This window comes from Oncorhynchus masou, chromosome 5 (genome assembly GCF_036934945.1).
Source record: "Oncorhynchus masou masou isolate Uvic2021 chromosome 5, UVic_Omas_1.1, whole genome shotgun sequence".
In the NCBI taxonomy this organism is placed as follows: Eukaryota; Metazoa; Chordata; class Actinopteri; order Salmoniformes; family Salmonidae; genus Oncorhynchus; species Oncorhynchus masou.
The window spans coordinates 62,041,599-62,054,795 of NC_088216.1; the positions used below are offsets into that span (position 1 = coordinate 62,041,599).

The following is a 13,197-nucleotide window of genomic DNA, read 5'->3' on the forward strand; positions in this document are numbered from 1 at the left end:
GGCCTAGCTATATTATCCTACTATGGTGATAATAAACCTTGCTATCATAATCCAAATTATCACTTCGAGGTATGCGTCGATATAATAGTATAACTCATCTGAGATCCCATGTTAGTCAATCCGTGGCTCTAGTTTAGGGGTAATTCTAAATTCGTGCCTGGAGGAAGCACGGTAATCAGTGTTGACTGTCGTTTCTTTTCTAACAGACTGGAGCTTTCCCCAGACAAGCGTTTGAGGGGAGAGAGAGGCGGGACAGGCAGGAGGAGTGCGTACGGGCAAGCCTGATGACATCCAAAGTTTCAACGCTGAATCATCTACAGCAGTAGACAACTCGTGAGTTTGGAAAGTTATAAAAACATATTCTTTTTACTTTGTAAAGAGAGCATTGTAGCTTATGTCAAACCTCTGTAACGGCTGGGAAAGTTGAACCCGAAACAAAGACTGTTCTGGAGACTGCCTGTAGAGCTCGAACCCACATTCACACTGACAGGCGGAGGAACGGGACAGACGGAGATAGAGTCCCCGAGGGGGGTTGGAAGGAGAGGAAAAACTTTTCGAAAAAATCCTAACAGTCCACTTCTGCATCAAGACATGTCCTAAAATTACGCATGAAGGAGTTTATGGAGACGAGAAGAAGAGTTGTGGTGACAACGAGAGGGGAAAGTTAGAGGAGAGTAGAGCAGAAGAGTGGAGAGCACGGGAAAGTCAGAGAGGAGAATTTAGTCTACCTGGGAAAGGGGTCAGAGAATGAATTAGCGAACAACGAGTGCCCTGTGTCGCAGCCAACAGTAAGGTAAGTGGTTTTGAGGAGTTCTATCCATGTTGTTGTCTAACTTGTCGCCTTTTGCTTCAATATAAATCGAGTTTGAACAGGACCACAGGGTTGAGTCGGCTGGCTCGGGGTGAGCATGCATGGACCCGTCAGGAGAAAGAAACCAGTAATGCAATGTAAATATAATGAGAACTATATGGACACTTCTGACTTGCAACCGATTTTTAATTTCAGAATTGGTTAAGGTTAGGTTCAGGGTTGAACCAGTACCTCTTCTCCTCAAGCCCAGGTCAGGGTTAAGGTAAGGATCAGATGCCTTTAATTGTGATCAAGGATCAACACAGCAGTTTAGTTGAGGACTTTGCCAACTTCATAAAGTTTTCTAACACCCTTAAATGTAAAATAAAAGTAATTCAAAGTTTGATACCATTTTCATTTTATTAGCAGATCATCTATGTATAGAGAATGCACATATCAGACAGGATATTTTGACACATATTTTGACGTACTATGCTACTGTAAGTGTTTAGTGTAGGCTACAGCCCGTTTAGATGACTAAAAGTGACAAAAGTGTAGAAGCCCATTGAATTAAAGGTTAGCCAGTTATCTCGACCAGGGCAAAATAAATTCTAGCCCAGAAGGTTCTAGAATGCGTCCAGACAGTCATGAGATAGAAGAAGTGGAGATGGGTTTTCTGAAATAAAATGAATCTCCCATGTGAGTGCAATACATGAAATATGAACATGTCAATGGCTGGCTGGTTGTGCTCCATACCGAGCTGTGACAGAGGCCTTGCTGTCTGTGTTGCTTGAGGAGCATAAGCACGCCAGAGCACAGCTGTCCCACAGAGATGGTCACGCACATGCAGCTGAGCTGGTGCTCTCTAATCCCCGATGTTGGCCAACTTCTGCATACTCTGTTAGGATTCTGGAACTTTCCTGAAACATTCGGAGGAAAGGGTCAAGATACACACAGTGTATGGTAGTTTGATTTTATGATCCTTTTTCTGTTTCCATGCTGGAGTGCTCTGCTGATTGGGGTTCTAAGCATGGTCAATCTCTCTCTCTCTCTCTCTCTCTCTCTCTCTCTCTCTCTCTCTCTCTCATGTTGTCTGACAGGGTTCTCTGTGTATCTCTGTGTCTCTGTCAGGCTTGACACCTGTTCCCCCACCCCTAGTGTGCCACACCCATGGATGAGGAAAGGAGCCCCCTGTCAGCTCACCTGAGCCCCCTGATGATAGGGACCCACACCCCCCCACTCTGTACCCCAACCCCTCCACGGACATCCCAGCCTCCACCCCTTTTCCAACCCCCACACACACCACAGGTGAGTGAACTGTTGTGGCATTGACAGTACTGAAGGTCTAGGGCATGTGTCAAACTCATTCCACAGAGGGCCGAGTGTCTGCAGGTTTTGGCTCCACCATTGTACGTGATTGATGAATTAAGGTCACTAATTAGTAAGAAGCTCCCCTCAGCTGGTTGACTAAGTCTTAACATAAAGGAAAACCAAAAAGCGGCAGACACTCGGCCCTCCTTCCTCTCCATCCCATCCTTGGAGTCTGAAAGAGGGGGAGAAGAGCTGTGTGTGTAGTGGGTTGGAACATGCCTGTCTCGGTGAACGGGAGAAGTGATTACCATCGACAGTGATTGTCTGGATGCTTTTGGAGTGTGTTTGTGTACGAGCTTAACTAAGATAGGGAGCAGAGCAGTGTGCACATGTGTATGTATGCTTGTGCATGTGTGTGTACGTGCATACATTCATTCATGTGTGAGAGAGAGACTGTACACACATGGAGCGTTGAAAGGGACCAGTATGTCTGTACAGTATGTCTGTATTGTGTGTGTGTGTTAAACAAGTCCTGAACAATGTGTTTGTTCTCCCAGTGGAGTAGACATAGTGAAAGTCTGTACAGTAGATCATAATGAAGACCAGATCTGTCTCTGTACTCTCTTCCTACCAGGACACCTAACTCAGCTCACTGTCAAAGCAACAGTATGAAGTACAGTAGGGATACTGTGTGTGTGCAGTGCAACAAAGAGCCTGAAGGAATGACGACCTTTGGTGCTTGTAGGGACAGCTCAGGGCTTCATGCCCTCTTCTATCCCTCTTTTCGGTTTCCTGTTGAGGTTTGGAGTTAGGCAACAAAGAGCCAACATAAAGCCTGATTGGTCATAGTGAGATTTATTTGTGGAGAGATTTATTGATGGGTGTGAGGGAGGAGGTAGGCGTATGTGAATGCTTCTGTGTTTTGATTGGCTAGAAGTGTCTGCATCCCACCTTTGCTCTAACTCTATTGGCTGCTTGTTTCATCTCTATTTGCATCCTAAAGCTCCAGGAAGTACTGGTAAGAGGACAGTGCTGTTTAAGATAGGATAGAGGGAGGCGGGGTTAGGGAAGTCAACTGGGATGTCGAGTGATATGTTGCCATAGGAACAAGCCACAAAAATCCTACATGGTGGGAGGAGTCTTCTATAGGGCAAGTCTGGATCCAGAACACTAGGATCTATATTCTAGAAGAATACAATAACATAGGAACATGTGGATGCATGTGTGTCTACTAGTGGTCGACCGATTAATTGGAATGGCCAATTAATTGGGGCCGATTTCAAGTTTTCATAACAATCGGAAATCTGTATTTTTGGGAATATTGAAGACTCATGTTAAAAGGAACCACCAGCTTTCATATGTTCTCATGTTCTGAACAAGGAACTTAAACGTTAGCTTTTTTACATGGCACATATTGTACTTTTACTTTCTTCTCCAATACTTTGTTTTTGCATTATTTAAACCAAATTGAACATGTTTCATGATTTATTTGAGGCTAAATTGATTTTATTGATGTATTGTATTAAGTTAAAATAAGTGTTCATTCAGTACTGTTGCAATTGTCATTATTACAAATAAAATAAAAATATTGTCCGATTTATCGATATCGGCTTTTTTGGTCCTCCAGTAATCGGTATCGGAGTTGAAAAATCATAATCGGTCGACCTCTAATTCAGACCCATTGACCTTTTCCAAATTTTGTTACGTTACAGCCTTATTCTAAAATTGATTAAATTGTTTTTTTTTTCCCGCTCAACTTTTTATACATTTTGGAAATGTATAAAAAATAAAAATGGAAATATCACATTTACATAAGTATTCAGACCTTTTACTCAGTACTTTGTTGAAGCACCTTTGGCAGAGATTACAGCCTTGAGTCTTCTTGGGTATGACGCTACTAGCAAATTTGGGGAGTTTCTCCCATTCTTCTCTGCAGATCCTCTCAAGCTCAGTCAGGTTAGAAGGGGAGCATCGCTGCACGGTATATTTTCATGTCTCTCCAGAGATGTTCAGTTGGGTTCAAGTCCGGGCTCTGGCTGGGCCACTCAAAGACATTCAGAGACTTGTCCCGAAGCCACTCCTGCATTGTGTTGGCTGTGCGCTTAGGATCGTTGTCTTGTTGGAAGGTGAACCTTCACCTCAGTATGAGGTCCTGAGCGCTCTGTAGCAGGTTTTCATCAAGGATCTCTCTGTACTTTGCTCTGTTCATCTTTCCCTCGATCCCGACTAGTCTTCCAGTCCCTGCCGCTGAAAAGCATCACCACAGCATGATTCTGCCACCACCATGCTTCATGGATGGTGCCAGGTTTCCTCCACACTTGGCATTCAGGCCAAAGTGTTCAATCTTGGTTTCATCAGACCAGAGAATCTTGTTTCTCAGGGTCTGAGAATCTTTAGGTGCCTTCTGGCAAACTCCAAGTGCGCTGTCGGGTGCCTTTTACTGAGGAGTGGCTTCCGTCTGGCCACTCTACCATAAAGGCCTGATAGGTGGAGTGCTGCAGAGATGGTTGTCCTTCTGGAAGGTTCTCCCATCTCCACAGAGCTCTGTCAGAGTGACCATCGGGTTTTGTTCACCTCCTGACCAAGGCCCTTCTCCCCAGATTTCTCAGTTTGGCTGGGCGGCCAGCTCTAGGAAGAGTCTTGGTGGTTCCAAACATCTTCCATTTAAGAATGATGGAGGCCACTGTGTTCTTGGGGACCTTCAATGCTGAATACATTTTTTGGTACCCTTCCCCAGATCTGTGCCTTGACACAATCCTGTCTTGGACAATTCCTTCGACCTCAGCTCAATTTCGAGTCTCATAGCAAAGGGTCTGAATACTTATGTAAATTAGGTATTTCTGTTGTAATTTTTTTATACATTTGCAAAAATTTCTAAAAACCTGTTTTTGCTTTGTCATTATGGGGCAATGTGTGTAGATTAATGAGGGGAAAAAGTGTATTTAATCAATTTTAGAATTAGGCTGTAACGTAACAACATGTGGAAAAAGGAAAGGGGTCTGAATAGTTTCCGAATGCACTGTATACACCCCTCAACACATACAGACCTTTGAGGCTAACCATCAGAAATGTAAGTAGGACATCAGATAATGAGTCATATTTTTTAAGGTAATTAAGTTGTTTTTAGTTTCAGTCTTCACAGATGTTGTCCCAACATGCAGGTCTCCCTAACCACTAGCTCCAGGTAAAAGTTACCCGTAACCACCTAAGAAGGGGTGTAAAGGGGGTGAGTTGATTTGGGAGGACGGATATGAGTTTAGGTCGGTGAAGAAAAGGAAGGGATGGGAGGGCGGAATGAGGAATGGAATGAGAACTGGCTTCACTTCCATAGAGGGCAACAAGGACTTGCTTTCATCACTTACCAGCTCCCCACACACCACCAGCTCCCCACACCCCACCCCCACCCCTAACTTCAGAATCCCAGACCAGCACTGCACCCCGTGTGTATCAGACGAGGAGAATACACACACACACACACACACACACACACACACACACACACACACACACACACACACACGCACACACACACACACACACACACACACACACACACACACACACACACACACACACACACACACACACACACACACACACACACACACACACACACACACACACACAGGGCCCATTGATTTGTTCTAGCTGGGCTGGCACCACAGGGATGTGTGTTTGTGTGTGGAGAGTGGTCCTGACTTATTTGGTCTATTTGTGCTGTGCTCTGCCCAGAAAATCTGCTACCACCCTGGTTCCATATGGCAATGTAACGGTCTACTCTTTCCTTCTACGGCATCTGCCTAGAGGGCTGAAAGCACAGGTGCCCTGTACAGCTAACTGCAGGGTTGCTGATTCAAGGCTTGCTGTCCAGGCGTTGCCCTCTATCACTACATACTCTCTCTCTGTTTCTCACTCTCACACTAGGCTGTAAAGATGCAATCAGTGAGCTTGTTTACATGGGAGTATTTCTACCATCTAAATACCAACGGGTTTATCCCTTCTCCCTCTTCCCCCTCGTGTTAGAGGCTGTGTGTTAGTGTTAGAGGCTGTGTGTTAGTGTGTGTTAGAGGCTGTGTGTGTTAGTGTGTGTTAGAGGCTGTGTGTGTTAGTGTGTGTTAGAGACTGTGTGTGTTAGTGTGTGTTAGAGTCTGTGTGTGTTAGAGGCTGTGTGTGTTAGTGTGTGTTAGAGGCTGTGTATGTTAGTGGCTGTGTGTGTTAGTGTGTGTTAGAGGCTGTGTGTGTTAAGAGGCTGTGTGTGTTAGTGTGTGTTAGAGGCTGTGTGTGTTAGTGTGTGTTAGAGGCTGTGTGTGTTAGTGTGTTAGAGACTGTGTGTGTTAGTGTGTGTTAGAGGCTGTGTGTGTTAGTGTGTGTTAGAGGCTGTGTGTGTTAAGAGGCTGTGTGTGTTAGTGTGTGTTAGAGGCTGTGTGTGTTAGTGTGTGTTAGAGGCTGTGTGTGTTTTCTCTTCATGTGTGTTAGAGGCTGTGTGTGTAATTTGCTTTCTCTCACTGACGGAAATAAACGTGGTGCAGTTTGAGGCATTTTTACGACATAGTTGAACTATGAAAAAGCACGAGAGTTTGTTTTCCCAACCTCTCCAACTCTGACACACACTTGGCCCTCGCTGAGCTGGCCTAGTGTAGCTTCTCCTCTGCAGAATGCAGGAAAGCAGCGATGCAGAGGTTGTGTTGCTGCTCAACCATAACGGGTCCTTGGAGTGTAGAGAATCTACTGAAGGCACAGAGCAACCCTGAGGTGGTGTGTCTAACGGTTGCATAGGAAATGTGGTTATAATGGAGACCTTTGAACCCTTGTTAGCAAAGATTCTCTGTTGATTCCGTTTACCGAACAGAGATGCGTGGTCTCTCAAACGTGTGTTTGTGTGTGTCTCTACACATCAAAGAGAACCTGACCTGTCATGACCTCTGTGTGTGTTTAGATGCATGCCACAAAAGAGACACTAACTAAACACTAGCTTGAGTTTTTCCCAGAAGAAGAAGCTCTGAGACAAAGTAACACAATTAAATTCCTCTTAGGCCTGTTAAACAGCAGACAGTTTCAGTCTTTAATGAGCTTACACTGCTTCATTCTCTCTAAGCAACAATAATCTGGCTTTCTGGACTCTATCCAGCACTCCCCTCAGAAAGCGCTTTTCTCTCAAGTGTGTCTTTGAGTCCTGGCTGGGTTTCAGGGCAGATTAGGCTATGCTGTGCGTGCGTGCGTGTGTGTGTGTGGGTTCATTGAGGAGATGCCACAGAGGACATGAGTGTATCTCCATGTCTAATTGTTTTCCTTTTTTGTCTTATTAATTTCTTAATTACAACACACACACATGCACACACACTCTCTTAAGGATCCCTGAGGAATTATTGTGGGAATTGTTCTGTATTGTTTGACAGGGTGTGGGGTTGCGTTTGTGTGTGTGTGTTTGGTTTTACTGTCCTTGTGGGGACTAGAAGTCCTCATAAGGATAGTATAACAAGGACAATTCAGACAAGTAGGTTGTAGTTATTATAGGACTATTTTTCTCTATACCATTTGTATTTCATATACCTTTGACTATTGGATGTTCTTATAGGCACTTTAGTATTGCCAGTGTAACAGTATAGCTTCCGTCCCTCTCCTCGCCCCTACCTGGGCTTGAACCAGGGACACATCGACAACAGCCACCCACGAAGCAGCGTTACCCATCGCTCCACAAAAGCCGCAGCCCTTGCAGAGCAAGGGGAAGAACTACTCCAAGTCTCAGAGCGAGTGATGTTTGAAACGCTATTAGCACGCACCCCGCTAACTCGCTAGCCATTTGACATCGGTTACACCAGCGTAATCTCGAGAGTTGATAGGCTTGAAGTCATAAACAGTGCAATGCTTGAAGCATTGTGAAGAGCTGCTGGCAAACGCACAAAAGTGCTGTTTGAATGAATGCTTACGAGCCTGCTGCTGCCTACCATCGCTCAGTCAGACTAATCTGTCAAATATCAAATCATAGACTTAATTATAACATAACGCACAGAAACACAAGCCTTTGGTCATTAATATGGTCGAATCCGGAAACTATCATTTCGAAAACAAAACGTTTATTCTTTCAGTGAAATACGGAACCGTTCCGTATTTTATCTCACGGTTGGCATCCCTAAGTCTAGATATTGATGTTACATTGTGCAACCTTCAATGTTATGTCATAATAATGACAATTCTGGCAAATTAATTATGTTTTTTTTAGGAATAAATGGACTTCACACAGTTCGCAACGAGCCAGGCGGCCCAAACTATTGCATATACCCTGACTGCTTGCACGGAATGCAAGAGAAGTGACACAAGTTTCCTAATTATAAGAAATTCATGATAGCAGGCAATATTAACTAAATATGCAGGTTTAGAAATATATACTTGTGTATTGATTTTAAAGAAAGGCATTGATGTTTATGGTTAGGTGCAACGATAGTGCTAAATCATCACCCGTTTGGCGTAGTAGGCTGTGATTCGATGAGAAATTAACCGCATCGATTATATGCAACGCAGGACACGCTAGATAAACTAGTAATATCATCAACCATGTGTAGTTAACTAGTGATTATGTGAAGGTTGATTATCTTATAAAAAACAAGTTTAATGCTAGCTAGCAACTTACCTTGGCTTCTTGCTGCCCTCGTGTAACAGGTAGTCAGCCTGCCACACAGGCTCCTCGTGGAGTGCAATGTAAGGCAGGTGGTTAGAGCGTTGGACTAGTAACTAGAAGGTTGCAAAAATGAATCCCCGAGCTGACAAAGTAAAAATCTGTCATTCTGCCCCTGAACAAGGCAGTTAACCCACCATTCCTAGGCCGTCATTGAAAATAAGAATGTGTTCTTAACGGACTTGCCTAGTTAAATAAAGGTGTAAAAAAATATATATATATATATTTTTTTTTTAATTGGCCAAATCGGTGTCCAAAAATACAGATTGTTATGAAAACTTGAAATCGGCCCGAATTAACCGGCCATTCCGATTAATCGGTTGACCTCTACTATGGATGGCTGCTCGCTCTGGGACAGAGATACAGGTGTTTGGATAATGGTCCGTGCTCACTCACTTCCTGGGCTTGAATGATGACAGGACTTGTCTTGGGCACTGAATCCAGGAAACTGGCAGATGTGAATGGCCTAAACTTCTCTGTAAGGGAGAATAATCCATTGAGAGAGTGAATGACAGCCATCTAGTGCACTACTTTTGACCAGATAGGGCTCCACTTGGTGGTATGGTCAATGCTAGTGCACTACTGTGTATACAGAACAAGGTGTATTTTGAAACCTAGCCAGTGTGATGTTATGTTTCTGCCTGGCCTGATCAAAGACACAGAGGTAGATCCCTACACAGTCAGGTTGTGGAATCTTTCTTTACTCTATAAGCATCTCTGCTTCTCTAGAGACTCTAGAGGCTTCTGTCAGTCACGAACACAAACAAACACACACACACAGCTTCAGAGGGGCATTAGTAAAGGCTGTATGACAGAGACAGGGACAGAGGATTTAGGGAGTTTCAAAGACTCCACGTAAATCCTCTGTCTCTTTTCTCTTTCTGCTACCACACTCCATCCCCTCCACGCTCTATCCCCTCCACACTCTAACCCCTCCACACTCTATCCCCTCCACACTCTATCCCCTACTCACTCACTCACCCACTCACCCACTCACTCACCCACTCATATGCCAGGCTCCAATCCCAATCTCTTTCATGCTCTGTTTTCTGTTTTCCAGTGAATAAAGAACACTCAGATAACAGGAGAGAGAGAGAGTGGGTGGGGGAGATAATAAAGAACACTCGGATAACAAGGGAGAGAGAGAGAGAGAAAGAGTGGGTGGGGGAGATAATAAAGAACACTCAGATAACAAGAGAGAGAGAAAGAGTGGGTTGGGGGAGATAATAAAGAACACTCAGATAACAAGTGAGAGAGAGAGAGTGGGTGGGGGAGATAATAAAGAACACTCAGATAACAGGAGAGAGAGAGAGAGAGAGAGAGAGAGAGAGAGAGAGATCCAGAGGTCGTGGGGGAGATTGGGGGAGGACAATTGAGTGTAAGAGTTGTGAGGAGAGGAAGGCTGGGGCTAAGATGGCCGCTGAAAGAGTAGCCAACTGCAGACTTTAGAACTGGGTGCCATGTTGCTGCCTCTAAGGATTCCCCTTTACCCCTCTCTTTCCCTGCTAATGAAAAAAATACAGCTTAACCGTCTCCAGTCTCTTTCTATTTAAGGGTTGGTTGACAACGTCACAAATGATGTGCGCGCATCAATGGGACCGGAAGCCGTGTGTTGTAATGTTCTGAACGGTCTGTTAACTAGCAACAATGACAAGAAGCTACCATGTGGGGAATCGTAGGTGGCTTGTTTCAGCTAGTTTTATCTTGTTGTTGTTTTGAGGTGTTTTTACTGATTTCATTTCAATGCTAATATGGCAAAAATTTGCTAGCTAGCTAATTGTAATGGGTGAGTACTGGCGGCAGGGAAGTCAGGTACAGGAGAGCCAAAACTGTGTTCCAACGGAGCAGTTTAATAATAAAAGCTACCGTAAAATAGAACAAACAAACAATAGGTAACAAAACCCGTCACACACCAGCATACGTTCACATGCACTTGCAATAAACAATTCCGAACAAGGACATGGGGGAAACAGAGGGTTAAATACACAACATGTAATTATGGAACTGAAACCAGGTGTGTGGGAAGACAAGACAAATGGAAAATGAAAAGTAAATCGATGATTGCTAGAAGCCCGGCGACGCCGAACGCCTCCCGAACAAGGAGAGGCATCGACTTCGGCAGAAGTCGTGACACGAATCAACAACTGTAACAATGTATTTGAGAGATAACAAATGCTCATTGTGCACGTTTATTTATGGTTTCAATAAACATTTGGAGACAAAATATAGTTTACAGGGGGCCTTCTGAGTGGCGCAACAGTCTAAGGTACTGCATCGCGGCGGGCCAGGCGCCTGCAAGCTGACTTCGGTCACCGTCTGGACAGTATTTCTTCCGACATATTGGTGCGGCTGGCTTCCGGGTTAAGCGAGCAGTGTGTCAAGAAGCAGTGCGGCTTGACATGGTTGTGTTTCGTAGGACGTATGGACGTCGACCCTTGCCTCTCCCGAGTCCATAGGGGAGTTGCAGTGATGGGACAAGACTGTAACTACCAATTGGATATCATAAAAAAATGTGTTTCTTTTTTTTAAAGATGTATAGTTTACATGTTGTCCACACTCTCAGCCAATCTTATCGGCAGACTCAATAGCCTTGGTTTCTCAAATGACTGCCTCGCCTGGTTTACCAACTACTTCGCAGACAGAGTTCAGTGTGTCAAATTGGAGGGCCTGTTGTCCGGACCTCTGGCAGTCTCTATGGGGATACCACAGGGTTCAATTCTCGGTCCGACTCTTTTCTCTGTATATATCACTGATGTCGCTCTTGCTGCAGGTGATTCCCTGATCCACCTCTATGCAGACGACACCATTCTGTATACATCTGGTCCTTCTTTGCACACTGTGTTAACTCACCTCCAGATGAGCTTCAATGCCATACAACACTCCTTCCATGGCCTCCAACTGTTCTTAAACGCTAGTAAAACCAAATGCATGCTTTTCAACCATTCCCTGCCCGCCCAACTGGCATCAGTACTCTGGACGGGTCTGACCTGGAATATGTGGACAACTACAAATGCCTCGGTGTCTGGCTCGACTGTAAACTCTTCTTCCAGATTCATAGTAAACATATCCAATCCAAAATCAAATCTAGAATCGGCTTTCTATTTCGCAACAAAGCCTCCTTCACTCACGCTGCCAAACCTACCCTAGTAAAACTGACTATCCTACCGATACTCAACTTCGGTGACGCCATCTACAAAATGGCTCCAATACTCTACTCAGCAAATTGGATGTTGTCTATCACAGTGCCATACGTTTTGTTACCAAAGCGCCTTATACCACCCACAACTGCGACCTGTATGCTCCAGTCGGCTGGCCTCGCCACATATTCGTCGCCAGACCCACTGGCTCCAGATCATCTATAAGTCTATGATAAGTAAAGCTCAGCCTTATCTCAGCTCACTGGTCATGATAAAAACAGCCACCCATAACACGCGCTCCAGCAGGTATATCTCACTGGTCATCCCCAAAGCCAACACCAACTTTGGCCACCTTTCCTTCCAGTTCTCTGCTGCCAGTGACTGGAACGAATTACAAAAATCGCTGAAGCTGGAGACTTATATTTCCCTCGCTAACTTTAAACATCAGCTATCTGAGCAGCTAACCGATCGTTGCAGCTGTACATAGTCCATCTGTAAATAGCCCACCCAATCTACCTACCTCCATCTCATATTGTTTTAGTTTACTTTTCTGCTCTTTTGCACACCTGTATCTCTACTTGCACATCATCATCTGCTCATCATCATCTGCTCATCTATCACTCCAGTGTTAATCTGCTTAATTGTAATTACTTTGCTCCTATAGCCTATTTATTGCCTTACCTCCTCACGCCATTTGCACACACTGTATGTAGACGTTCTTTTTTTCTATTGTGTTATTGACTGTACGCTTGTTTATTCCATGTGTAACTCTGTGTTGTTGTTTCTGTCGCACTGCTTTGCTTTATCTTGGCCAGGTCGCAGTTGTAAATGCGAACTTGTTCTCAACTAGCCTAACTGGTTAAAAAAAGATGAAATAAAATCAAAAATAAATAGACCCCTCATGGAGTCAGAGTATCAACCTACCTACTGATACATCAGTATAGACCCCTCATGGAGTCAGAGTAATTGGGTCTCTCTCTTCTTTGGCCAAATTTGACACATTACAGAGTTTGCTAGCTCATATTTCTATCATCCACATGGTCCAGCTTTATTGTGATATGGTGATATTCCTGTGTATTGCCGCTCATGAGTGTAGTTTATAACGCAGTTTTGGGGAGGGGAGCTTTAAGCTTCAGACGACACAGCAGGAACTCCATATATGGGCCCAGACAGTCATATTGGAATGTGGCCTGGAGCAGGAACTCCATATATGGGCCCAGACAGTCATATTGGAATGTGGCCTGGAGCAGGAACTCCATATATGGGCCCAGACAGTCATATTGGAA

At 44.4% G+C, this 13,197-nt stretch overlaps 1 protein-coding gene across 1 annotated transcript in view; it reads left to right on the plus strand.

Annotated features, from left to right (window-relative positions):
- The first annotated feature begins 242 nt into the window (after nucleotides 1–242).
- The window catches only part of LOC135540056 (myoD family inhibitor-like), a 42,759-nt gene continuing 29,804 nt past the window's right edge, over nucleotides 243–13,197 (plus strand). The window contains exons 1-2 of the mRNA XM_064966377.1: nucleotides 243–793; nucleotides 1,949–2,098. The gene's annotated coding sequence lies outside the window, so the exon portion shown is untranslated. The remainder of the gene's footprint in view (nucleotides 794–1,948; nucleotides 2,099–13,197) is intronic.